This window comes from Narcine bancroftii, chromosome 1 (assembly GCF_036971445.1).
Source record: "Narcine bancroftii isolate sNarBan1 chromosome 1, sNarBan1.hap1, whole genome shotgun sequence".
NCBI classification, from domain to species: domain Eukaryota; kingdom Metazoa; phylum Chordata; class Chondrichthyes; order Torpediniformes; family Narcinidae; genus Narcine; species Narcine bancroftii.
This window is the reverse complement of record NC_091469.1, coordinates 477,767,678-477,790,614: the sequence shown is the minus strand read 5'-3', so window position 1 is coordinate 477,790,614 and position 22,937 is coordinate 477,767,678. Positions and strand designations below refer to the sequence as shown.

Below are 22,937 nucleotides of genomic sequence, written 5' to 3'. Positions count from 1 at the left end.
CCCAAAACCCTTCCACCCCCTCCCCTCCATGTACACATCCTTCTTCCTTTGGCTTGGCTTCGCGGACGAAGATTTATGGAGGGGGTAAATGTCCACGTCAGCTGCAGGCTCGATTGTGGCTGACAGGCAGGCACGGTTGCAGGGGAAAATCGGTTGGTTCACATCCAACCTTCTCGTAAATGACAGAAGGGACCCTGCCATGACTATCTCTTCTGGAAGATCATTCCATTCTGCCACCACTTGCTGAGTGAAGAAGCATCCTCTAATATTTCTCCTAAAGTTTTGCCCCCTTACCCTTGACTTATGCCCTCTTGTTCCAACCTCTCCTGCCCTCAGGGGAAAGAGTCTATTTGTGACTCTTCCCTTCATAATTTTAAATACTTCTATCAAATGCCCTCTCAGCCGTCTGCGTTCCAATGAATAATCATACTGTCAAGTTGAGGCCACACAACTTGGAGAAACAGCACCCTGTATTCATTGATTTCTCCTAAGTTCCTGTAACCTCCCCTGTTGATTCTCTTCTTCCCCCCTTTGCTTTTGCATTCCCTCATTCCTCTGGCCCCATTCCTCTTTTCCCTCTCCTGCCCTTTCTACTTTCTTGTCACTCAAACATCTCCAGCTCCCTTCCTCCTATCAGAGTGCATCTTCAGTCCTCTTCCTCTTGTTACATCCTAGCTTATTTTTTCTCCCGTTTCTTATCCCTGCTCCCTGCATTCGCCCATCCTCCTCCCCCTTTTGTTCAGGCTTCCACCCATTTCTAGCTATTGGCGATGAAGGGTTTTAGCCCCTTTGACTATCTATTGTCTTCTCTGCATAACACTTGACCTGGTGAATTCTTCCAGTAGTTTGTTTGTTGCTTGAGAAAATGGACCCTTCCTTGATTCACTGCTATGAATGGCCAGTTCTAAACCCACATTTTGAGAAGAGTTATTGACATTAAATCAAATGTTTATAACAAGGTTAAAAAGAGAAACAAAAATTAGTACCGTTTAAATCCTTTTTGGGCATTCAAAATTCAACTGATGGAAAAAAAATAGTTGAATATATTTTAAAATAAAATCATTATTGAACTTGTGCCAAATTTTAACTTTTGATATCAATGTGTACTCATAAATTTTGTCCTGGTTTTATTTCTTCCATTTTTTTACTGTTTCCACTAACTTTGTCATCACCTATCCTTGTGTTTAACTCCCTTCTTTCTCGGTTCCCTTCTTACAAAATAATTTTAATTTATCTTTTTAATTGACCCAACATCATTTTTTTTGTCTCAGAGAATTGCACACTTCCACTACTATCTGGAAGTAGAGATGCTTCCTGACATTATCCATGAACAGCATAACTAATTTTCAAACGATATGCCCCATACTCTGGACTTTTCCACATTTTGATCATCTCTTCTAAACTTCTAGGAATGCAAGCTTAGTCTACACAACTGCTCATATAGCCGAAAAATCAATTTGGCAATTTGCATTCCTTGCCATTATAAGGCCAATATTTTCTTCACTATATAATTATCAGCACTGAATAGAGTTATCCAGAAGAGAGCCTTACCAGTAGCTGTCTTTAGATTAATGCAGAAATCATTTGATCTTTATAATGCGGTCATGTCTTTCCACTGGAGGTTCTCTATTTGTATCCTTAAATCTTTGCTCATCCATAGTTCTCACCTACTTACTGGAAGAAAACGAAAACCTATCTATTAGATTAGAATCCAAAATGGATGAAGCCACAATTAATATTACATCTGCTGCAGCTTTGCTGACTTGTATTTTGTTAATGCCCTTTCTCAATATTCTGTTCACATCTATACTATTTACTAATATCAGTGTTTAAGGAAAAAAAAAGTATGGCTTTGAAAACTTTCATCTAAGATGTGTGCTGAAAAGCCAGAACCTGAAATCCTAATTGCTAGGATTATTTCATTGTAATTTTGTCAGGATGGGAAAGAGATAAAATGTTGTTGAGTGAAGAGGGTATAGAGAAAAAATTGGTAGCTTGTAGAGGCGTAGCTACTGCTACAGCCAGGTTATAGCCCCTGGGCTGTAGCTCGAAACTTGCAGAGGAAATAAGACACGCACGCCGGTAGAGTGTATTTGACACTGCGTTTATTTAGGGGCAGCTCTGCTTTTTATAGTGAGCTCAGCTGCGTCATCACTGGGGCATGGCTTGAGTGGGCCACTGCTGATTGGTCGGTTCCAGCATCCGGGTCCCGATTAGGCCCTCTGCCATCCGCCAGCGGTGGTTAGCCAGTTTCACCGTTCCATCAGCAGTCCGTGCGAAATCTTGCCAGTCGCCGCGTTCGATGGCCATTCCTCCCCCCACCCCGCCCCCCCCCACCCCCAGAACAGGCGATTGGGGCAGAGTTCTTAGGAGGCTGACCCCTGTGCAGTTGGGTCAGATGGGTGATGGGGTGGTCAGAGTCTAAATAGGCCGGTTTCAACCGGTCGATGGGAAAAGTCTCCTCTCTGCTACTAATGTGCAGAACACAGGTGGAGCAGTTGTTTCTTATGAAACAGTATGGCCCTAGTAAGGTCTATGGAAAGGTATTGGTGTGCCCCATGCCAAACAAATCGGCCAAGTCCTTGGGAATGTTCAAGTGGGGCCTGGGCTTGGTGGAAGCCAGGGTACTGAGGCGCTCGTGAAGCCAGGACTGTGTGGTCGTTGGGGGTTCCCCCAAGTCCTCAGGGGTCATTACAAATTCACCCGGTATGACCAGGAGTGCACCATAGAGCAACTCAGCAGAGGATGCCTCAAGGTCCTCCTTGGGTGCGGCTCAAAATCCCAACAGGCCCAGGGAAGCTTGTCAGCCCAATTAGGTCCAGTCAGCCTTGCCATTAAAGCTGCCTTGAGGTGTCTGTCGAACCTCTCTGCTAACCCGTTGGCTTGCGGGTGATATGCCGTGGTGTGGTGGAGTTGGGTCCCCAGGGTGAGGGCTAAGGTGGTCCACAGACTAGAAGTGAAGTTGGGTGTTTGGGGTCCCCGAAACGCGCTGCCCAAGTGCTGAGTAGGGCCCATGTGCATGCCTAGATGGAAGCCTCCAAGAATGGAGCCGCCTCAGGCCATCTGGTCACCCAGTCGACCAGTGTGAGGAGGTAGCGTGCACCTCTGGACATAGGGGGCCCACATTGTCAATGGGCATGTGGCTGCACCGGCCAAGTGCGGTCTCAAATGTCTGTGGGGGGGGCCTTGGTGTGGGTCTGAATTTTGGACGACTGGCAATGAGTACAAGTCCTGTCCCATAGCGTGTCCTCTTTATGGAGGCCGTGCCACATGTACCTGCTCGCCACCATCTTAACAGTAGTCGAGATGGTGGGGTGAGCCAAGTTTAGGACTGACTCGAACACTCGGCTCCTACATGCGACTGGAACAACAAGGTGAGGTTTACCTGTTGAGGTATCGCAGATCAGCATGCGCTTGCTGGAGGCAATCTGGACATCCTCCAGGTGTAAGATGGTGAGCGCTGTCTGGTACACCGGAATGTCAGGGTCTGCTTGCTGTGTCTCAGACAAGGCCATATGGTCGATGCCAGGGTTAGGGTCATACACTGCCGAGATAGGGATAGGGGGTTGGCCACTTCGTTGCACTTACCAGCTACATGCTCAATATCTGTAATAAATTTAGAGATGTAGAACAGGTGCCGCTGTTGCCTGGCTGACCACGGGTTGGACACCTTACGAAAAGCGAATGTAAGGGGCTTGTGGTCCATATAAATTTTGAACTTCCTACCCTCCAGGAAGTATTGAAAGTGCCGAATTCCCAGGTATAAGGCTAACAGTTCTCTGTCAAAGGCACTGTACTTGAGCTCTGGTGGCCTGAGGTGTTTACTGAAAAAGGCCAGTGGTTGCCATTGTCCATCAACAAGCTGCTCAAGTACACCCCCGACCGCTGGGCTGGAGGCATTTGTGGTGAGGGTGGTAGGAGCGTCGGTCCTGGGGCACACAAGGAGGGCGGCATTGGCGAGGACGTTCTTAGTGGTCTGGAAGGCCTCAGTGGCCTCTTGGGTCCATTGTAAGTTTTTATTGGACTCTGCCATGAGTGGAAAGAGTGGGCTCGTGATGCATACCACTGCAGGTATGAACTGGTGATAGAAGTTGGCCATACCTGCAAACTCCTGTAGCCCTTTCACTGTTGAAGGCATGGTGAAAGAGCAGGTAGCCTCCACCTTTGCCGGCAACAGTCTGGCCTTGTGATGATCGATTCGATGGCCCAAGAAGTCGATAGTCTCTTGGCCAAATTGGCACTTGGCTGTATTAATGGTGAGGCCAAAATTGCTCAGCCTGGAGAACAGTTGCCGTAACTGGGTGGTGTGCTCAGCGCGCTTGGCTGGTGATTAGAATGCCATCAAAGTAGACAAATGCAAAGGGCAGATCCCAGTCCACTGCATCCATCAACTTCTGGAAAGTCTAAGCCACATTTTTTAATCCAAAGGACATGCAGAGGAATTCAAGCAATCTAAAGGAGGTTATGATGACCATCTTTGGGGTGTCCTCTGGGTGAACTGGGATCTGGTGATAGCCCCTGATGAGGTCCACCTTTGAAAATATCTATGCCCCCTGCAAGTTCGCAGTAAAATCTTGAAATAGGGCAAGGGATACTTGTCCGGAACGGTGGCCTCGTTGAGGCGGCAGTAGTCACCACACAGCCTCCAGCCACCCAGAGTCTTGGGGACCATGTGGAGGGGTTAGGCCCAAGGGCTATCTGAGTGCTGCACGATGCTCAATTCCTCCATTAAAAAAAATTGTCCATGGCCAAGTTAAGTTTATCAAGGGGAGGTGGCACGCCCTGCAATGGAGGGGAGGGCCCTCAGTCATGATCTGGTGCCTCACTCCATGTTTGGGCTCTGCCGAATGGAGGTGAGATGTGGTGATGGTGAGGAAATGCGTCAGGAACTGGTTGGTAGCAGTACTCAACGAGTACAGATGGGGCTTGGTGAGCTTGGTGCCCTTGAGGAAGAGCAATTGGAATGTCTGGGCGTGTACCAGTCAATGCCCCTTGATGGCTACCAGGAGGGAGTGGGCCCTCAGGAAGTTGGCACCTAAAAGTGGTTGCTGCACGGCTGCCACGGTGAGCTTCTAGGTGAACCAGCGGACCCGAAGCGGAGGGTCATGGACCAACTGCTGAAAATTTGGATACTGAAGTTGTTTGCCACTCAGAGTTCTCGGCCTATTTTGCTGCAGCGAGCCTCAAGGTTGGTGGGGTGGGGGGAGGGGGAGGTGGGAATGATGCTGTATTATGCCCCAGTGTCCACTAAGAAGCATTGGCCTGACAGCAGTCCTGGGTATGTAGGAGGCTAAATGTTTATCTCGGGTTGTTGCTCCATTGTCGGGTCCAACGCCGTTTGGACCGGTCAGGGTCTCCACTGTAGCAGGGTCGCTACTGTTACAGCCAGGTTATAGCTCCTGGGCTGTAGCTTGAAACTTGCAGAAGAAAGAAGACACACACGCCAGTAGCGTGTATACGATACCGAGTTTATTCAGGGGCAGCGCTGCCTTTTATAGCAGCTTGTTCATGTCACCACCAGATCGTGGCTTGAGTGGGACGGCCACCAATTGGTCGGTTCCAGCATCCAGGCCCCAATTGGGCTCCCTGCGATCCACTGGTGGTGATTGGCCAGTTTCACCGTTCCACTGGCAGCCTATGGAAATAGGCATCTCAGCCCGTGCGAGCTGCGGGCCGCTATAAGCTTATCTATCTTAAGCAAATAGTAGTGCCATATGGGTGTTGTAAAAGGCAGTACTGACTGATGTTTAAAGTTTTCCCATAGAGGATTAAACATTAGAAGAATGGTTGATCTGTACAGCTCTTGCCCATCTCTTCTGGAGTGATTCATGAGACTCAAAGAATCCAATGGACAGACTTCAATAAGAAAAATATTAATTTTGGGGAGAACAAACTTGTTATTTGATAAATGATATTTAAAATCAAACAATTAGGACTCCATTTCTGGAGGATTCTGGTGCAGAAGTCTCTGTGGTCTCACAGAGAATAGACCATCTGAGTTCCACCAGCATTTTGGTGTTTTTACTACAACCACAGCATCTGCAGCCAATCCTATCCTGTTTCTCAAGGTACTAGTGAAGCCACATCTGCAATACTGTGTGCAGTTTTGGTCTCCGTACTCGAGGATGGATGGACTGGCTTTGGAGGCAGTGCAGAAGAGGTTCACCAGGTTGATTCCAGAGATGAGGGGCTTAACCTATGTGGTCTGGGATTGTACTCGCTGGAATTTAGAAGGGATCTTGTAGAAATGTATAAAATTATGAAAGGCAATTAAGAAAGAGATTGGTAAATTGTTTCCATTAGTGGGGGAAACTAGAGGACATAGCCTCAAGATTCAGGGTAGTAAATTTAGGATTGCAGTAAGGAGAAACTGCTTTTCCCCATGGTGGTGAATCTATGGAATTTACTGCTTATTGAAGCAGTGGAGGCTACCTCTGAATAAAAGGCAAGTAGGTGGAGATGAGCCCATCATCAGATCAGCAATGATGTCAATGAATGGCAAAGCAGGCTCGATACTCCTGCTCCTATTTCTTATGTTCACTTACTTCTCAAGAACGCAGACACCCTAACATGTCATGTTCTATTCGCCGCAAATAATTCCCTTATTCAGACGTAGGGCTAGCGATCGCTTATGCTGGATTTTGGGTTTTGTAAGCCGTTCTGTTGGGTTTTCACAGTCGCAGAGATAGCGAATGCCATTTGGGAGTGAATTTTTTTGATCATATTTTTCCCAGCTCATAGATTTAAAGAATAGCTATACAGTGGGCTGCATTTCTCATCCACCAAAGGTTGTCACTTTTGAATCGCAAAAAGTTAGGTTGCAGGTACAGCAGGTTATTAAGAAGGCAAATGGAATGTTGGCCTTCATCGCTAGAGGAATTGAATTCAGGAGGAGGGAGGTAATGTTGCAACTGTATAAGGTACTGGTGAGACTGCACCTGGAATACTGTGTCCAGTTCTGGTCTCCATATTTGAGGAAGGATATACTGGCTTTGGAGACGGTCCAGAGGAGGTTTACTAGGTTGATCCCTGGGATGAAGGGGTTGACTTATGATGAAAGATTAAATCATCTAGGATTGTATTCGCTCGAGTTCAGAAGAATGAGAGGAGATCTTATAGAAACATATAGGATCATGAAGGGTATGGATAGGATAGATGTAGGAAGGTTTTTTGAGCTGGCCGGGGAAACTAAAACGAGAGGACACAGTCTTAAGATTCGGGGGAGTAGATTTAGGACAGAGATGAGGAAAAATAGTTTTTCCCAGTGAGTAGTGAATGTTTGGAATTCTCTGACCAAGGAAGTGGTTGAGGCTGCCTCATTAAACATATTTAAAATTCAGTTAGATAAATTTTTTACATGATAGAGGAATTAGGGGATATGGGGAGAAGGCAGGTAGGTGGAGTTAGGTCATAAATTAGATCAGCCATGATCGTATTGAATGGCGGAGCAGGCTTGATGGGCCATTTTTGGCCTCCTCCTGTTCCTACTTCCTATGTTCCTATGTCACACATCTCACAAGTCTCCAACTGACTAGCTGGCTGTTTCAGAGATTGCTCAAGTGTTTCCCTTGTTTGGTAACCCCATCATATGGGTACGGAATTTAACTCATCATATAGAAACTGGGTTTTAGTGCGTGCACATAGATTGCCCCCGAACTGCTACGAGATCACAAAGGCAGAGTTCAATTATATGCTGCAGCTGGGAATTGTTTGTAGATCCAATAGCTGCTGAGCATCCCCACTGCATATGGTTCTGAAGAAGTCTCTGGGAGATTGGAGACCATGTGGTTATAACCATGTGCTGAATAATGCCTCAATCCCCAATTGGTATAATCTAAATGTGCAAGATTTCTCAGCCAACCTGCATGGTAAATAGGTATTCACTAAAATAGATGGTGTGTGCTAACTATCATATTCTGGTGGAACCTTCAGATATTGCCAAGATGGTGGTGATCATTTCTCTAAATGCCATTTGGGTTACAGAACACAGCTCAAACATTCAGGTGATTTATGGATTCTCTCCTGTTTCGATGTTGTGCTTACTGATATTGAAGAGCTCCTCGTGCTGAGTGTCAATGAACAGGAACACAAGGACCATCTTCTGAAACTATTTCAGGGATTCAATGAGTTTAGCCTCGTTATCAATCTGTCCAAATGCATTTTTGGGGCCAAAGAGCTTATGTTTTTAGGGCACAAGGTAACAAAAGATGACATCTTGCCAGAGCAAGCAAAGGTACAGGAGATTTGAGATTTTCCTGTATCTGTTCATGTTGTGGTGGTTAATTTCTGCTATTTCTTACCTAAAGCCCTGTGTCCCTCATACCCTTGACCAACCTTCTGAAGGGGTCTGGTAAGTGAGCTTCTAAAAGACCTTGGCATTTGAGTCTGTGCTTTAACTGAGGCGAAGACTGCCCTTGTGGAAGCTACAATGCTGGTGCATCAGAAGCCCAATGCTGTCCTCTCCCGCACCACGGACACCTCTGAGAGTGCAGTGGGAGCTGATTTGGAGCAAAAAAACAAAATCAGTGGGACATTGGAGCTGGTGGCATTCCTTTCAGCCAAACTTTCACCTGCTCAGTCAAAATGCAGTATTTTCAGGAGGCATCAAGACGAAATCATGTCAGTGCTTCTACTCCCTCAGAGTTTGCAGAGGTTTGGTATGACTAGAAAGCCTGGCAAATTTCTACAAAGGTGTCATGGAAAGTGTGCTGACTGGCTGCCTTACGGTCTGATATGGGGACACCAATACTGCTGAGCATAGAGCCCTCCAAAAGATAGTGGACACAGACCAGGACATCACAGGCAAAGCGCCCCCCCCCCCCAAGTATTGAGTATATCTACAGGGAATGCTGCCATCGGAGAGCAGCAGCAATCATCAAAGACCCTCACCACCCAGCACACTCTTCTCTCTGTTGCCATCAGGAAAGAGGTACAGGCGCCACAAGACTCTCACCACCAGGTTCAGGAACAGTTGCTACCCCTCCACCATCAGACTCTTCAATGACAAACTCAGAGACTCATTAAAGGACTTTACAGAGAGAACAAAAAGAAAAATAAATATTGTACAATCAGTTTGTTTACATTCATTATCTGTTAACAGTTCTTTGTTTAAACTGTGTACAGTTTTTTTTGCACTATCGATTAGTGATAATTCTGCTGCTCTTGCAGGGAAAAAGAATCTCGGGATTGTTTGTGATGTCATGTATGTACTCTGACAATAAAGCTGAAATCTGAGCTCCTGGTGATCTACCTCACAGGGTGACGTTTCCATTTCTGGTTGGAAAGGCCATTTATACCGACCACTTGTGCAGCGCATGTGAGCAAACACCACTGTTCACCCCATGAGGATTTGGATTTCATTCTGCAATTTTCCTTGGACATGCAGCACATCGAAGGGAAGGCAAATTCGGTGGCCGATGGCCTGTCCAGACAAGACATTGATGCCTTACGTATAAAGGTGGTCATTGATTTTACACAAATGCTCAGTTGCAGCACAATGATTCTGATCTCATTTGATATCAACAGATCAACACAGGCCTGCACTTAAAAGACATGCATTTAGACAATACTGACATGTAACTTTTCCACAAGTATCCACAACAATGTGGTGAGTGCATTACATGTTCCTCCATAACGTGTCCCACCAAGACATAAAAGCATTGATAAGGTTGATTACGGATTGATTTACTTGACCTCGTGTCAAGTAGTATGTTGGAGAATGGGCAAGGACATGTTTGCCACATCAGTGTTCAAATGTCTCGAGACACATGAAGTCCAGGTTTGGGGAATTTTCTTTTCCAGGTGCTCATTTAGCTCGTGTGCACTTGGATTTGATTGGTCTGCTCCCTCCATCTAAATATAAATTTTGAAATACTGTACGCTAAAGAGTCCATACCGCACAATTTTACACCCAATTAACAGACACTCTAGTACGTTTTGAATGGTGTGAGGAAACTGGCGTTCCCAGGGTAAAACCACATAGACACGGGTAGAACATACAAACTCCTTACAGACAGCGTGGGATTCAAACCCTAGTCCCGATTGCTGGCATTGTAAAGGCGTGGCTCTAACTTATCTACTTGCATGTGAAGACTGGGTTCCAGATGGCAGGAGGTCATTCTCATCACCATCCTCTGTGGAAACTGTTGCTCGAGGTTTAGTTGACCCTTGGGTTCCTTCTTTCAGTGTCCACGTACTCTTAATATGGATTGAGGGTCTCAGATTGAATCAGCATTGTTTCGAGCTCTGATGGGCACCACATTTGCACTACTACCTACCATCCACAATCCAACGGCTTTGTGGAGCGTTTCAACCAACAGTTGAAGTCTGCATTAACGACATATGCTTGTGGTTCTCCTTGCCATGTACACGGCTATAAAAGAGGTCCTTGGGTTTTTGGCTGCTGAGTCGGTGTATGGAACCACAATAACTGTACTGGTGAATTTGTGGAGCCAATCGTTGGAACTCTGCAATATAAATGGTCAAGTTATGTCCACTTTCTTTGGGGAAAATGGTTAAGACCAACGTTCGTCAACCATGGTTTATGTACCACATGATTTGCTCCAGCCGGTATACGATGGGCCCTATGAGGTCATGGAACGGCATCCTGAGTATTTTATGACCTGGCAGAATGGGAATGCCTACACTGTTTCCATTGATCATTTAAAGCCTGCGTATATCAGTGCCCCATTTGTTTTGGCATAGCCAACACTGGAGAAACATTTGAACCCCTGCCTTTAGGATCCTCTGACGCCTGTATGCCAATACCAGACTAGATCAGGACCGACTGTCTGCCTACCAGACAGTAGCAGGAGAGATCCAGTCTCACATGATGGAGGCTGGGGGTGGGGGTTGGGGCTGTCGCGGTTGCGTACTTGGACCTGACGCCACAAGTTTGTTTGGAGTGATGCGTGCCGGAGGTGGTGTGCATGCGCAAGCTGGCCGTCATTGTTAACACGCATGCACGGTCAAAACGAGGAGTTGTGATGATGTGCACGTGGATAAGCCAATGGATAGGCAAGGGGGTGGCATGAGGGATGTATTGGGAGGAAGAAAGGAGACGTTTAGAGAGTGAAATAAAGGAAGGCGGGCACCCATATTATGGATGTTAAAACTTGTGTTTGCTTTATTTTTGGATATAATATTTAAATTACACTTCTACAAGAGAAAAAAAAGTTAACATTCTTGTCAACCTTTCATCGGGAAAGGCAACTGTTTTGATGAAAGATTATTGACCTGAAACACAAACTCATTTGCTCCCTCTCCATTATTGCTGAAAATATTCAGACCAACTAAATGTTTTCAATTTTACTGTTTCTTTTAGATTTATAGCATCTAGTTATTTTGCTTTTAGAAAATAATTGTTTTAGTTTCTATGGAAACTATTTACAACTAAAGCTCACTTGAAACAATTTCAAACCTTGAGGAATATGTTGTGGTTTCTCAAATTACCAAAGCATTGGAGTTATAAAGGTTTAAATCAGACCAATAATTTTAATATAATGTCTGAATCTGGAGCAGGAGTGATCCACTTTGCTCCTCAAACGTAATTTGCCATTCAAAATCAATTGCTAATCCAATCGTAACCTCAGTACAACATCCCTTTACCAGAAACATTTAACTTTGAGGTTTATGAAAAATCTGTGAACTACTGCCTTTCAAATATTAAAAAACCATTTTTTTAACCCTTCTCTGTGAAAAGGTTCCAAAGTATCATGACCCTCTGTGAAAATCTTGCTGTTTTCTCCAACTGAAACCATGATCCTAGTGCTAAACTTCCATTCTAGAAATCATTCTCTATACTTACTCTCAAGACTCTCCAGGGTCCTGTATGTTTTAATCAAATCCCCTCTAATCTTCAAAGTAACAAACAATCTGCTGGAGGAACTCAGCAGGGCAAACAATATCAGTGGAAGAAAAAGAAGGTTCAAAGTTTTGGCCTTGAGCCCTTCAAGCTTCAGATTCCATAATCTGCAGTTTTGTGTGCTTGTTCTCCAGTAGATTGTTACTTGAAATTCCAGCATCTGCAGACCCTTGTGTGTCTCCCCTCTAAATTCCAGGAGAGCATGTCTATTCCAGTTGTTGGTTTAATAAACCCTTGAACTACAGTGCATTTATATTCGTACTTAAATTAGGAGACCAATACCAATTACTGAGAATGGTCTTGCTTTTGTATTCAACTTGCTTACCCAACATCTCTGCATGGTAGAATTTTGTGAAACCCAACCCATTTGCATCTCAGTGCAGTGCCATCTGTTACAATCATTTTTTTAAATTTTGTTGGTCAAAATGAACATTTTCTCAAATTATTCTTGGATCTTTTCCTACTCATGATCTTCCATTCAAATTATCCTCATATTCTTTATGTATCTTCTTTTTCTATCTCTATTTCTGGCATTAGGTGATTTAGCAACCATAGATTTGGTCCCTTCAAGTTCAAATTTATTGTCATCTATATATACATGTACAACCTGATGAAATTGTGCAACTTCGGTCCATGGTACTCACACACAAACAATACATCCTACACACAAAAATAATTGACGGGTTTCTAGGGTTGTTCCACAGTCTCACTGCATATAGGAAGTAGTTGGCTGTTCTGATTTTTATGCTCCTGTACCTTTTCCTTGAAGGTAATGTCTCTAAGATTCTGCAGGCTGGATGGTAAGTGTCCTCACTGATTCTCTGAGCCCTCTTTAAGCATTGTTTCTGGTAGATATAATCAATCGAGGAAAGGAAGACCCTAATGATCTTCTCAGCATTTGTACTGACTTCCAATTTGATGCTTTGTACCTTGCTACACTATGACGCAGCCAGCCAGGACCCTCTCCATTGTGTTCCTGTAGAATGTTGTTAGGATGGTGACCAGTAGCCTTGCCCTCCTCAATCTCCTGAGGAAGTGTCAGCACTTCTGTGGCTTCCTTACTAAAGAAGAGGTGCAAGTCCAGTATAGGTTGTCCTTTAAATAGATGGCAAAGAATTTTGTGCTCCTCACTCTCTCTGACAGAACCATTGATATGCAGTGAGAACTGGTCTTTTGTCCACAGACATCTTATTTGTTTTTTCCATGTTGAGACTCAGTTTGATAGTCTTGTCCCACTGTTCGAGCCTTTCAAACTTCTTTCTGTAAGCCGATACATTACTACCATTGTGCCATCTACAAACTTGATTCAATTGGAGCTGAATCCAGTCGTACAGGCGTGAGTTAGCTGCGTGAATGTTAGCGGGTTGAGCATGCAGTGCTGAGGTGCGCCAGTGCTCATTGTGACGGGGCTTGAGGTTTTGCTGCCAACCCAGACAGACTGTGGTCTTTCAATCAAGAAGGGTAGGATCCAGTTGCAGAGAGAGGTACTGAGTCCCAGCGAGGCCAGTTTATCCACCAGCATCTGAGGTATAATTGTGTTATGCCGAGCTAAAGTCAATGAACAATGGCCTGGCGTATGAAGCATCATTCTCTTGGTGGGTCAGGACAGAGTGGAAAGTCAGGTCTATTGCACTGCATCTGGATTGGTTTGGCCAACAGGCAAACTGGAATGGGTCCATTAGCACTGTAGGTGTTCTCCACTACCAGTGCTCAAAACACTTCATAATCATGGAGGTCAGTGCCATTGGACAATAGTCATTTAGTCCAGCTACCGTCGCTCACTTTGGCATCAGAATAATGGTAGCTGCCTTGAATCTTGCAAGAACAATGGACTGCTGGAGTGATATATTGAAGATGTATGTTAGGAATAGATAGACTAGACATAAACAGACTCTTTCCCCTGAGGGCAGGGGAGGTTGGAACAAGAGGCCATGTGTTAAGGGTAACGGGACAACACTTTAGGAGAACTATTAGAGGTGGCTTTTTCACTCAGCGAATGGTGGCAGAATGGAATGAACTTCCGAATGAGATAGTTGCATCAGGGTCCCTTCTGTCATTTAAGAGAAGGTTGGATGTGTACATGGAGATGAGGGGGTTGGAGGGTTGTTGGCAGTGAGCGGGAGGTTTGAGCTAGTGGAGTTGAACCGGTGCAGACTCGAAAGGCCGACATGGCCTGTTTCTGCTCCGTAAATGGTTATAAGTCAAATAAGACCTCAGTAAGTTGAGTCTGGAAAAACAACCACCTGAAGAAACACAAAGATCCGTTGTCATACCCATGCTCCTGTTCGGCTCAGAATCATGGGTCCTCTACTGGCATCACCTACGGCTCCTAGAACGCTTCCATCAACGCTGTCTCCGCTCCATCCTCAACATTCATTGGAATGACTTCATCACCAACATCGAAGTACTCGAGCCGGCAGAGTCCGCAAGCATCGAATCCATGCTGCTGAAGACCCAACTGCGCTGGGTGGGTCACGTCTCCAGAATGGAGGACCATCGTCTTCCCAAGATCGTGTTCTATGGCGAGCTCTCCACTGGCCACCGAGACAGAGGTGCACCAAAGAAGAGGTACAAGGATTGCTTAAAGAAATCTCTTGGTGCCTGCCCCATTGACCACCGCCAGTGGGCTGATCTCGCCTCCAACCGTGCATCTTTAGAACATAGAATACTACAGCACAGTACAGGCCCTTCAGCCTTTGATGTTATGCCTAGCCCATAACCTTTTATTTTTCTTCTATCTCTGTGCCTGGGTCTTTTAAATACCCCTAATGTTTCAGTCTCCAGCACCATCCCTGGCAAGGTAATCGAGGCACCCACAACTCCGTGGTTTTTAAAAAAAAACTTACCCTTTATGCCTTTCCTAAACTTTCTTCCCTTCGCCTTGTAGAGATGACCTTTGGTGCTTGTTATTCCTACCCTGGGATACAGGGTGAACAGCTAATGCCTATCTCATAATCTTGTAGACCTCTAATAAGTCTCCACTCATCCTTCTACACTCCAAAGAGAAAAGTCCCAGCTCTCTGAAACTTGCCTCATAAGACATATTTTCCAATCCAGGCAACATCCTGGTAAATCTCCTCTGCACCCTCTCCATAGCTTCTATATCCTTCCTATAATGAGGTGACCCAAAATGAACACAATACTCCATGTGTGGTTTCACCAGAGGTTTCTATGGCGTTGTTTTGTTACCCACTTCGAACCATGCACCTCGTGTCTCACAGTTATCTGTGGAATTTCTGTGCGTTTCTACACTTTGCCTTTCTAGTTGCCCAGGAGAGTTTGGCCTTTGATCTTCTTAGTGCCTGACCTGAAAACAGCCTCTCTGTGTCATGGCTAGACCTATGTGTCTAGACCATGGTTTCTGGTTCATCCTAGCTGCATAGTGTTTGAAAACCATGACCTCTTCTATACACATGCTGATGTAGCTGGTCACTGTGCTTGTATTCTCATTGATATTGATGTGGTTGTTGTAGATGGCCACCTCCCTGATTCTCCTCCAGTCCGTTATTCCAATGCAGCTCTGAAGATTTCACTCACTCCGTCCTAATGCCTTTGGCTCTGTACATCCATTAAACAGTTTGTTATAGGAACTGGCGCTGCTTTTAAATTAAAATCTTGCAACCATGGGTCTGTGTCCATGATGGTGGTGCTTGTTCTCATCAGTGGCCAAAAGGGGTTGCAGACATAGAAACATAGAAGATAGGAGCAGGAGTAGGTCATTCGACCCTTCGAGCCTGCTCCGCCATTCAATGAGATCATGGCTGATCTTAAAGTTCAGTACCCCGTCCCCGCCTTCTCTCCATAACCTTTAATACCCTTATACTGAAGAAATAGATCTAATTCCCTCTTAAATATATTTAATGAACCTGCCTCCACTGCCCTCTGTGGCAATGAATTCCACAGATTCACCACCCTCTGGGTATAGAAATTCCTCCTCATCTCGGTCCTAAATGGTTTGCCTATTATCATCAGACCATGGCCCCGGGTTCTGGATTTTCCCATCCTTGGAAACATCCCATCTGCATCCATTCTGTCCAGTCCTGCCAGAATTTTATATGTCTCTATGAGATCCCCTCTCAATCTTTTAAACTCCAGCGAGTACAATCCCAATTTGCGCAATATTTCCTCATAAGTCATTCCTGCCATTCCAGGTATCAGCCTGGTGAATCGCTTCTGCACTCCCTCCATTGCAAGAACATCCTTATGTGGCACAGGGCACCAGAAATAGAGAAAATTTCACCTGTTAACAAGGAGAAGCATGGCTGACCAGAGAGGGGCTCGACGGCTGACCACCGAAGGGCTCAGTGGCTGAGGGATCCACAGATTGCTGGTGACTTGTGGTCAGGGGTCCTCCATGGACTGCAGGCTGCTGGACACTGGCTCGTGAGATTCAGATTTTGAGAGGCCAAGGGCTCTGAAGGCTTCCTTGATTGTGCCGGAGTTTTGGATCTGGAGCTCGTGTTCCTGATGGATTTGTGTTGCTTAAGGTGAATCCATTGACACTCAATGACTCAGAAGGGACTCTCTTTTGCTTCTTTCCCTTGTATCGTAAGGGGCGCTGAGCGACACTAATGGCGACTCTTGGTCTGCCTTATGGCAGGCAGAATGTATATCATATAATGTTATACATTATGTACTATTACCATATATACTCTGATTTGCTACCTGGTCCTGAACTGCTGCCCACTCATCCAAGCTTTTATTGCCCCGAACAACCCAGGTACTTACTGCTGTCAAAAGTAGTATGCTTGTAATATTTGACCCCCCCTCCTCCTCCTCCTCCCCCTTAATATTATCCCCCAAAAAATTGGTCCACAAAATGTGACTATTGCACAAGTTTGTGCAGGACATGACAATAAAGGAATCTTGAATCTTCCATCCTAGCCAGGTTCTGATCTTTCTGCAAACTGTATCGACTCATCTCACCAGTGGTCTGTATGCAGGGGTAAGCAGAATGAAAATGTGGCTTGAGTTTCTGAGGTAGTTGCAAGGGACATATTTGTACACTATAACCAAGATGTTCTCTCCATTGGTTAGAAAGTTGACATACTCCATACTGCTCCCATCCAAATTTCCCTTAAATATTAAAATCAAGCCTGCATCTACTACTTCAGCTGGAAGTTTGTTCCACTCTCCCACCACTCTGAATGCAGACATTCCCCCTCATGTTCCTCCTAAACCTTTCCACTTTCACCTTTAACCCAAGTCCTCTTGCTTGAATCTCACCCACCCTCAGTGGGAAAAGCCTGTCCACATTTACTCTGTCTATCCCCCTCATAATTTTAAATACCTCTATCAAATTTCCCCTCATTCTTCTACTTACGATAATTCATCTTATGAATTTTGGAACTTACAATAACAATACGCATTCGGTAGAATCTGTATTTCAAATTTTGAATTTTGATCTATTCCTGCGCTTGCAATATGTGGTACTACTGCACTCTCTCCCAATGCTGGGCGATGGCAGCGAGCCGCAGCATCCACTCAACCATGCTCACAGTTTCTGCAGCAATCACACAAATAAGTATAAACAACTGATACTGTGTCGAAAGCATTTTTAAAATTTTGGCTTTGTGTTGGATAATTTTGCCCAACTGTAGTGTTCTGAGCACATTTAAGGTAGGCTAGGCTATGATATTCGGTAGGTGTAGTACAGTATTCTTCGACTTATGGTTTTTCTGCTTACGATGGGTTTATCGGAACGCAGCCCCATCGTAAGTCAAGGAACATCTGTCTTTAATAAGTTAAAGACACAGCACTGATCCTATTCATCCCATGTTGCCAACTCATCAAAGACACACTTAAGGCAAATCTGTTGTAACCCTGCTTGAATGTTACTTTTCACACATGTATTTTCCACAAATGCTCTCTAGAAATCTTAGTACATCCCTTTTACCCAAAGAACTGCGGTATATGAGGAGTCACGTGATGGAGTAGTGGACGGACGGTGAACTCCAGCCCTCTCCAGAAAAGTCGGGAAAAACAAAGGAAAACACAAAGGCACAGAAATAAAAGTTACAGAAAAGTGAGTATAAAGGTGGAAAGAAGATGGCGACAAAAAAGAAAAATCGAAAGCAATGGTAAGAAGAGAGGAAGAGAAGACAAAGGAGGAAAAAGGTGAAGGCCTTACCTGTCCGAAGAGGCCCGCTGCGGAGAGAGAAACCCGCTCCCTCAGGTCGGTAAATAATGGACTACAAAAATGGCTCGCAGAGCCGAGTAAAAGTGCGCGATGCGAATGAAAAAAAACACACCGACGGGAGGGGGGACCAGCTGGGGAGTCGATCTCCACAGCCGGCAACGACAGCTGCAGAACACCTGCAGCAAGAAGAGACCACAGAAGACAATAGAAACAAGAAAGAAGAGGAGGAAAGGGCAGCAAAGAAACAACAGATGGCCAACCCAGAGGAAGAAGAAGAGGAAGAGTACAGGGAAATAGAAGAAGAAAAGAAAGGCAAGGTAAAGGATATACTTGCTCTTATTAAAGGATACATGGAGTCATTTAAAAAATGGCAAACACAGGAATTTAAGGATTTAAGAAAAAGAATAAATAACACAGAAGAGAAAATAAATAAAATGGAAATGACCTTAACAGAAATGGGAAAGAAAATGGACAAGATGGAAGAGCGGGCAGTAGCAGCAGAAATGGAGGTAGAAGACTTAAAAAAGAAATTGGAGAAATCTAATAAAAAAACTAAAGAGACACAAGAACTACTAGCTCAAAAAATAGATACAATGGAAAACCATAACAGAAGAAATAACATAAAGATAGTGGGCCTTAAGGAAGATGAAGAAGGCAAGAATATGAGGGAGTTTATAAAAGAGTGGATCCCTAAGACCCTAGGATGTCCAGAACTACAGCAAGAAATGGAAATAGAAAGGGCACATAGAGTATTGGCCTCTAAACCACAACCACAACAAAAACCAAGATCTATTGTAGTAAAATTCCTAAGATATACTACAAGAGAAAAGGTACTGGAGAAGACAATGGAAAAAGTAAGAGAGGGCAACAAACCACTGGAGTATAAAGGGCAAAAAATCTTCATTTATCCAGATATAAGTTTTGAACTCCTAAAGAAGAGAAAAGAGTTCAATACAGCAAAGGCGATTTTATGGAAGAAAGGGTATAAATTTATACTAAAGCATCCAGCGGTATTGAAAATATTTATTCCAGGACAACAAAACAGACTATTCTCGGATCCAGAAGAAGCACGAAAATTTGCAGAACAATTACAAAAATAGACTGAGGGAGGAAGACGGGTAATGAGAGTTAAAATGATCACGATTGATATGTATGTGGGTAAAGACAAAAATAGACTGAGGGATGAAGACGGGTAATGAGAGTAAAAATGATCACGATTGATATGTATGCGGGTAAAGAGGTATAAGAGTGAATAGAGACAATGAGCATACATGAATGTATCTGTACTTAGAGGAAAATATAGATAGTATAGACAAGAATTAATAAGGGAAGGTAATGGAATAGAGAGAATAAGGAGGGAATTAAAAGAGTGACCTTTGTGACATATGAAAAGTGAAATCTTTTCTGGGGGAGGCGGGGTGGGGGGAAATAGCGGTCACTGCAAAATCAGTTGACGCTTGCGAGTGGATTCGCAAATCCAAATGGAGAGGGGAGATGTGGTTGTCCGACATGGGATAAAGGACAACTCAGGAGGTGAAGGGGAGATTGGGGATAAATAAGATAGAAATAGGAGAACAAGGAAAATGTTGGATGTTGTAGGAATGTTGTCTTATAAAGAGTTGAAAATAAGAAAACAGAAATGGAAAAGGAGGAAAGGTAATGATGGAAAAACGGAAAGAGAAGATAAACAAAATATAAAAGGGCTACGCTGAACTATATGTCTTTAAATATTAATGGAATACATAACCAAATTAAAAGTAAGAAACTACTAAATTTAAATGAATAAATGTATTCCATTAGAAAAAATAACAGATAGGTTAAGAAATAATATTGAAATATTCGAGCAAGTATAGGAGCCTTACATTAAATACAATGGCGAAAACCTACCGGGGACAAACAGTACCTAAGTTGATGGAAGGAGAAGGAAAGAAAAGAATGGACTCAGTAGAATTTCTGGTGTAATTTTGTTGAATGACAACATTGTCTGACTGGCTTAATGCAACCTAGATTGTATACCTAAAATGGATGAGAGGCGGGGGGTGGGGGGGTGGTTTGGGAGGAAAGGGGGGGGGGAAGAAAAAGTCACTGTATATGTGTGAAAAAGAAATAGTGTATATCATGGCTAATGTGATTTATGGTGTGAAAAATAAAAAATTAAAAAAAAAAGAACTGCGGTATATTAGTGAAACATGATCTGACTTTGCCTCATTACCTTGAATCTGACCAAGTGACCTGCTTTAATCTCTTTCAAGATAGCTTATAACAATTTCCTTAAGACAAAAGAGCCCTATATTCTAATAAAATGTCCTTGGAGACTGAGGTCCAGGTAATCAATGACTGAAGTGCATGCGAGAATGAATCTTACACTGAGCACCTGCAACACAAAGGCAGTCAACCAACTAATTCCTGCTACACAACGTTCATCTCCACCCCGACTTTCTCTCAATAGCAGCAGCAGTAACCTTCAAAACCACACGTCACTTTCCTTAATTTTGGAGCTATCTCTCATCAAAAGGCAATTTTGCAGATAAAGTTAATCGCTCCATCTAGTATCTTGCGCAGTTTTCTGTTGTTCGAGAAAGACGTTGTTCAAAGATCAAGTCATATATTACATTTATGGTTTATCAGGCCACACTGATCCTTGTCTGTATTTCAGGATGACTTGTAGCAGGTACCACAAAATACTGGAAAGATACTACAAAATCAAGTTGTGTAGGATTCTCCAATCCAATGGCAGGATGTGAACATCAATGTTCGAGCCTAAGTCAGCTTTGTAATCTAAGGCCTGAATCTATACTCCTAAAACAAGTATTCTACTGCGAGCTTTGTCATAAGATAACAGCAAATATGTCGTCGTCCCCCCGCACCAATTTCCCCCTACCTTGTTCGAGTGTCTGCCTGATTTTCAGCATTCCGGAAAAAAGCTTCAGCCCTGAAGCATTGACCTCCCCCTGCTTTCTATTGATGCTGCATGAACTGAGTTTCACCAGTACATTTGTGTATAACAAAAATGTTCAAGACCTCTTGAATAAAACTGTAACATGCCCACTGATTCTTCCTCCAAATGGCAATAAAATATTCAAAAGGATTTGCTTAATCTCTGGCTTAAATTTGTTTTTAAACATTTATCAATTTTTGAGCTATCTTCTCCCTATTCACTCTGTCAAGACTGTTGAGGATTATTCATCACTGTTCAGAATGGACAAGAATCACCTGAGAAAGCAATGAGAACTTTGAGTCTTTTTGGAGGAATGCACATTGATAGGAGCATATCACCCCTATCATATTTACCATTAAGCCATCATGCTTCTTCTGTGGAAGAGCTTGTGGATCCCACATGGGTATTATCAGTAATCTCAGAATCTGCAGTATTAAAATAGAAGACAACATTGCCAAGCATTGAGGAATGCCTCCTTAAGGGTCAAAATATCAGTGGAAATTAGGATGAATGTACAGATTTTGTAATCTGTTTGAAACATTGGGAAAAACCAAAAGTCAGTTCAAATTTATATACTTTTGCATTTATATTCTGATTATCTGGAATAGTTTAATGAAAACTAGAAAGCGAATGATTGTCGAATCGTCGTTGGTCAGCTGTCAATATAGAGTTTGCAGTCAAATACACTAGTTTATGCTCTCGAGAAGTATTAGCTTCACAGAGTCTCTTTCTCTTGACAAACATATTTCTTGTACTGCTGGTGATGCTAATATATAGAATGAGCTGTTAATCTATCTTAATATTGAATTGATACATGAAAAATTGTTGCAAGCAACAAAGTGAATATGGCAGCAGATGGTCTAATGGAAACCAATTATGATCCCTTCTGTTCACACATTTCCTCTCTCGTGAGATTGTGAATGCATTTAAATTCATCTTGGAAACAAACATGGGACTCAAGAATCTTTATTTCTATATTTTTCATACATTCTATTCAGGTTGAGGTATTGATTATGTCTACACCATAGAGATGCCTGGAAAGAAGTGCATTAATATACAGGGGAATTTTGTGAAAATCAGTAAAATCGCTTTTTTCTTTCAAAATTTTAATAAAGTACTAAACAAAATAGGGATGTTACATGCCATTCCAGCATTATTTATTCTTTCATTGGTATTTCTCATACTAAATCAAATTTTTACAATTACCAGAAAATGTCAAACTGTTTTAGCAGTTGGATATTTTTGCAGTATTGGTACATAGAAAGGTAAGGTATTGTAAAATAGAAAATATCTCTCCTATATAACACACATATTTTGGATGAAAATGTCAATGAATTAATCGTGACAGAAATCGGGAGAGGTCGTGTTGTGGATGATAAGGAAAGTTGTCAAAGAATTCATCAAGATATTGATAAGTAGAGAACAACAGATGGAATTTAAGGAAGGGGTGAAGTGTTGCATTTAGGGAAATCAAACGTAACAGGGGAGTATACTATAAATTACAGGACCTTTAGGTGAATTGGATACAAGTTCAGAGCTTCCAGAAAATAGCAACAAGAATGGTAAAGAAGTTTTATAGCATGCTTTCCTTCATTGGCTGGGTGCTGAGTCTAAACGTTGGGAAGTCATTGCAGCTGTATAAAATCTTGGTAGATCACATGCATTGAAGTATTGTTGCAGTTCTGGCTGTCACATTACAAGAAGGCTTTGGGACTTTGGGGAGGTTGCAAGAAAGGTTTGCTCGGATGTTGCCTAGATTAGAATACTAACTGTAAGTGGAGGTTGAACAAAGTTAATTGTTTTCTTCAGAAAATAAAAGACCCAGGGATGACCTATGTCCACAATCTAATATGGTGGCACAGTTAGCAAAGCAGTTAGCGCAACATTATTACAGTACCAGCGACCTTGGTTCAAATATGTACATTCTCCCCATGTCTGCATGGGTTTTGTCCTGGTGCTCTGGTTTCCTCCCACCCTTCAGGGAAACACAACGCTGG

At 43.4% G+C, this 22,937-nt stretch overlaps 1 protein-coding gene across 5 annotated transcripts in view; it reads left to right on the top strand.

Annotated features, from left to right (window-relative positions):
* The window catches only part of galnt11 (UDP-N-acetyl-alpha-D-galactosamine:polypeptide N-acetylgalactosaminyltransferase 11 (GalNAc-T11)), a 388,126-nt gene that overhangs the window by 74,665 nt on the left and 290,524 nt on the right, over window positions 1-22,937 (top strand). The gene's annotated exons all lie outside the window — the stretch shown is intronic.